Consider the following 6,000-nt stretch of genomic DNA (forward strand, 5'->3'; position numbering starts at 1 on the left):
CTCCCTATACATCACAGTCTAAATTATTAATAAATTCATTGTGGGATTCAGTAGAAGCTCACAGAACAAGAGAGGGTTAAATTGGACTTAATCAGATTGGGGAAAACATAATGGGACTTGATTAGATCAGGAGTGAGTTCTTTGCAGTTACTTACAGGGCAAGAATAACAATTTTGTATTGCTAAGTGGGGAACTGATTATAGAGGAAATGTGTGACTTTTAAAATGGTTGAAACTCTTAAAGTGAACAGCAGGGGGCCACTGCAAGATTAGTGTCATGTGATGTGAAGTACTTAATTGAACAACCGCTGTTAACTGGAGAGATCAGTGCCATTGTTATAGAAATTAACAAATACAGTTATACCCAAAAGGACAGAAACCACAAGGGTATAAGAATGTGAGTCGTGATTGGACAGGTAGCAGCTGTCTTACAACGTCTATGAAGCTACCATATCTTTGCAATTGTTTTGTACCATCCATGTAACTGCCACACTTCTGTAATAAAGACTTAAGGAAAAGATTGTGTAGTTCCCATGACAGGTTATTCCTATTATCAGGAAAACAAATTCCCTACAATTCAGGCATAGTTGGCAGGATCGCAAGAGGATAAAAGGGGGAGAAGACCACTTTACTCTAATCGGTGCCTAGAGGTAAGGATTCCTCAAAAGTTTCAGGTGGAAGTGACAGTCCGAAAATGTCCCCTGTCTGATGCAATCCAAACTGCAAAAGAATTTCGGTTTGAATCTAAAGGAATGCACAGGTCTGGGGCAGCAAAGGACAGGAAAGGGAAGACTTTGTCTCCGACTCTTAGAGAATATATTGAGCAATGATTCAATCCATTTAACACCTTAACTAAAATCGTCAAAAGTATAGAACCTCCATGGGACAGTGATCTTGCATGATATAAAATGAGTTTGGGGAAAAAGAGCCCGTCTGAAAGATAAAGAAAGGATGGTCGCTGTGGTCTGGATGTAGGTTTGCTCACTGAGCTGGAAGGTTCATTTCCAGACGTTTCGTCACCCTACTAGGTAACATCTTCAGTGGGCGTCAGGCGAAGCACTGCTGATAATTCCTGCTTTCTATTACTATGTTTGGGTTTCTTTGGGTTGGTGATGTCATTTCCTGTGATGATGTCATTTCTTGTGGTGAAGTCATTTCCTGTTATTTTACTCAGGGGGTGGTAGATGAGGTCTAACTCGATATGTTTTTTGATAGAGTTCAGATTGGAATGCCATGCTTCTAGGAATTCTCATGCGTTTGTTTGTTTGGCTTGTCCTAGAATGGATGTGTTGACCCAGTCGAAGTGGTGTCCTTCCTCAACCGTATGTAAGGATACTAGTGAGAGAGGGCCAGGTCTTTTTGTGGCCAGTGGTGTTCATGTATCCTGGTGGCTAGTTTTCTGCCTGTTTGTCCAATGTAGTGTTTGTTACAGACCTTGCATGGTATTTTGAAAGTTACATTAGCTTTGCTTGTTGTCTGTATAGGGTCTTTCAAGTTCATTAGCTGCTGTTTTAGTGTGTTGGTGAGTTTGTGGGCTACTATGGTGCCAAGAGTTCTGAGTAGTCTGACAGTCATTTCTGAGATGTCTTTGATGTAGGAGAGTGGCTAGGGTTTCTGGACGTGTTTTGTCTGCTTGTTTGGGTTTATTGCTGAGAAATCGGTGGATTATGTTCATTGGGTACCCATTCTTTTTGAATACACTATATAGGTGATTTTCCTCTGCTCTGTGTAGTTCCTCTGTGCTGCGGTGTTTGGTGGCTCATTGAAATAATGTTCTGATGCACCTTCGTTTGTGGATGTTGGGATGATTGTTTCTGTAGTTCAATATTTGGTACTTATTTGTTGTTTTCCTGTAGACTCTCCCCAACATCAAAGACATCTCAGAAATGACTGCCAGACTACTGCCAAGAATGAACCTTCCAGCTCAGCAGGCAAACCTACATCCAGAACCTCAATCTGAGCTACAAATCTTCTCAAAACTTGCTTTGGTCACTGTGTGTAATGCAACAGCTTAAATAGTGACACGAAATAATTAAAAAATCGAATCATGATAGAGAAGTCAACAACCTAAAAGACCAATTAAAAACAGTTTATGTAGAATTGAAAACCACTAAAGATGAACTGATTAAGGCCAATAAGGAATGTATCAAAAATACATCACCCACACTACCTCTGTATCCAAACGCCCTGTTCTATCCAACCTCTGTAGTGCAACAGCCCCTCTGCACAAGGGCTCAGGTACAACCCATATTATGACTAGTGCTCAATGCCCTGAAGGGAGTTCTGAGACTTATAGTGGCTCAAAAGATGATGTCGCTGGAATACAAATACTTTTCAGTGATAGGCATGCCAATGGATTTTGGTTGGTTCCTCTGGCCGCAGAGGTATAACCATGATTTACTTTTACCAACACCAACAGTATACCTAAATGCGTTTGCTGCAGAACTTTCACAGTAGCCCTATTGCATTCCATATGGCTTTCCAAAATCTCTTGTGGGAACTGCCTCCAATGGCATCCACACTCATTCAATAAGTGGATGATATTGTAATAGCATTCCAGCCTGAAGGACAACATAGGGAGGATTTAGGTGTCCTCTTTGACCATTTACACTCCTGTGGCCATAAGGCAAACCTTACGAAACATAAATTGCCCAAGAAGAGATGTTATTCTTGGGACAAAAGACTTCTTCAGGAAAACGTGAAATAACTCAAATGCTGTTAATTATGCCTCCCAACAGGTTGCAGTGGTGTGGGGTGATTCTCCTGAAGATGGATACCACATAGTCCCTGACACCTGGGTCTCTATCAAAAAAGTACACAAAGAAGCGCTGGTGCCAAGTGTGAAGGCCTGTATCAATCCTTCTGACAGCACAAACAGCCATGAACGTGCAATATACGCATCACACGTGTTACGGACTTGGCCAGACAACTCCAAACATTTTTAAGCAGGCAGCCCAGATGATAACTTTGCAATTTGTTTCAGAAGTGTACAGTAAAAATTACCCGGAGTAAGTTAGCTAGGTTGACTACCAGGTTTTAAAACAGACAAAACTTTATTCACAAAATTACATAATAAAACACAAATAAGAAAATAAAGAACCCCTACAGAACTCAGTCCATCCAAACTTGACTTAATTATACTATTCTGAATATACCCAACAGTCCCAATAAGCAAACCCCCTTAAAAACAGTAGAAATGGAACACATGCTTACAGGTTGAAGTTAGAAGGGCAGAGAGAGAGAGAGAGAGAGAGTTTGTTTTCATACAGCTACTGTTGAACTCCCAACCAGTTCTGGACTGAACTAAACTGTTCAACTAGAGAGCTGACCACTCCCCTTTCATTATACAGTCACTTCTAAAACATGATCACTTTGGCCTGAAGTCTCATCTGTTTACATATAAACAAAAAGGCCTCTAGATACCCTTTAATCTCTGTACGAAACCAGACTACTCGGCACTGAAAGCGGTTTACTACCCTCTGAAAAAAAAAACCAAGGACCTATTATCCTTGAGAAAAGGAACAAATTTTAGAAAAAAGAAACCAGCTTTGTGACACACATAAACTCCTCCATCATGAAAAACCTTACTCTGTTTGTGGGACTTGCAATTGTTCCAATCTCTCTGGTAACATGTACTTCCATTGCAAAGGGTAAGTTGAATGTTAACAACTTTTTTTGTTTATCTTATACATACGTAAGGAAAAATAATGTATTCCTGCTTTGTATGTTTGTGTTCAATTTTTCAAATGTTTTTTGCTTTGTGTATGTAATGATTCTTAGTTAATTATTAAGAATAAAAAAGGGGGAGTTGTGGGATTCAGTGGAAGCTCACAGAACAAGAAAGGGTTAAATTGGATTTAATCAGATCAGAGAAAACATAATGTGAGTTGATTAGATCAGGAGTGTGCTCTTAGCAACTACTTACAGGGAAAAATACTGGTTTCATGATGCTAAAGAACTCCTTTGGATCAGGGATGAGTTCTTAGCAGTTACATACAGGGCAAGAATAGTAGTTTTGTATTGCTAAATGTGAAATTGATTATTGACGGAATACATGACCTTTAAAATGATTGAAGCCCTTAAGTGAACAGCAAGGGGTAACTGCAAGATTAGTTTCATGTGATGTGAAGCACTTCGCTGAACAATTGCTGTTAATCACAGAGATCAGTTTCAAGTGCCATTGCTATAGAAATTAACAAATACAGTTACACCCAAACCACAGAAACCACAAGGGTATAAGAATGTGAGTCGTGATCGGACAGGTAGCAGCTGCCTTATAACATCTAAGAAGCTACCGCATCTTTGCAGTTGTTTTGTACAATCCATGTAAATAGGAAAAAGTGAGGACTGCAGATCAGAGACAAAAAGTGTGGCACTGAAAAAGCAGGCAGCAGCATCGGAAGAGCTGGAGAGTCAACATTTCAAGCATAAGAACATTCCTGATGAACAGCTTACGCTCAAAACATCAACTCCCCAACTCCTCGATTGCTGCCTGACCAGCTGAGCCCATCTACGTAACAGCCACACTTCTGCAAAAAAGACTTAAAGAAGACATTGTGTAGCTCCCATGCCTGGTGATTCCTATTATCAGGAAAATGAGTACCCAACACCCATCAGGGCAACCGATCAAGGGTACCCTGACTGACAAGTGAACATTAAAAATGTGAAAGAAGCATTGCAGAAAATCTCAGTGTTACCAAAGGTTGAGGTCTTCCTCATAAGAATAGAAGAGCATTGTAAAACAACTTATGATGTGGAAATGCCTCCTGATGAAGGAGAAGCACTCCAAAAGCTAGTACTTTCAAATAAACCTGTTGGACTATAACCTGGTGCTGTGTGATTTTTAACTTTAAACAACTTAACCTGTGAATTTTCTTTTTAATGGCTTAAGTCAGACCCACTCCTGGCTGGTCCTCCTTTTAAGATAAAACAGAGAGGTCAGAAGTCAAGTCTGGCTACAAGCTATGGCCATCAAACCTGCTCAAAGCTCAGGAAACTTAATCCTATTTGTGGATTCATCTTTGAATTTTGGAGCTATGGAAAATGGATATATCCTAAATTCAAACACTGAGATCTGCCAGGAGAAGTCACTCGAGATATTGAAATTAGTGGTAACTTGAACATTATTGCATTGAATTTGTATGGACATTCCCCAGGGTTTCTGGAGGTATGACTAGTTGAACTTATGGAGAAAAAGCAAATGTTCAGAAGAAATAACTGCTGCAACATATGCACCTGGAAAAACTTAGCACTGCACAGGATTCTTGCCAATGACAACAGGGATACCCCACTGCTAACTATCTAAGCAAGTCACTGTACTGCCCTGACATCTGTTCTAAATTGCTTGACAGGCATACAAAGTATATGCATCACAAGCTAAGTGATTTCCAAACATTCATGCACACACTTGAAATTTGTATGGTCCCAGCTGATGATAATACTGAACAAGTGGGGTCCCAGAGGGAAACCTGGTTTGATAGATCATACATTTCAATTTTTTCCCAAGAATGTCCTTTATAGATACTCAATCCCAGTGAAGTCCGAGACCTATTTTAACTTTCATTATTCTTTCTACTGTTGATCCCCCAGATACTACTTTCTAGTTCTGACAGCCTAGATTCCTTTTCAGTTTTGACAATTTTCAAACATCCACACAAATTCTCATAGCTGGGATCTGACTTTTCCAGTAATAAAATCAACTGAGAGTGTAACAATCAATCCAATAATTCTGAAGTACTTATTACTTATAAGCACCATAATTCCTTGCATTATTTTAGGAGATTCCATTACAAATGTCTAAGACTGTTATTGAAATTTAATGCTCTAACCACACAACTTTAACATAAGTTTACATAAAAAGCAAAGACCATTTACAGTGGATAATTTTGAAGTACATATGTGAATGAAAATGAATACCATGATGAAAATGAATTTATGACTCTTATATGTTGTGTTTACCGTAAATATATTTTATTACTGTAAATGTAAAATAGAAACAGCG

Source organism: Chiloscyllium plagiosum, unplaced genomic scaffold, assembly GCF_037043375.1.
Source record: "Chiloscyllium plagiosum isolate Xiang-an unplaced genomic scaffold, Cpla_swu_hap1 HiC_scaffold_17, whole genome shotgun sequence".
Taxonomy (NCBI): domain Eukaryota; kingdom Metazoa; phylum Chordata; class Chondrichthyes; order Orectolobiformes; family Hemiscylliidae; genus Chiloscyllium; species Chiloscyllium plagiosum.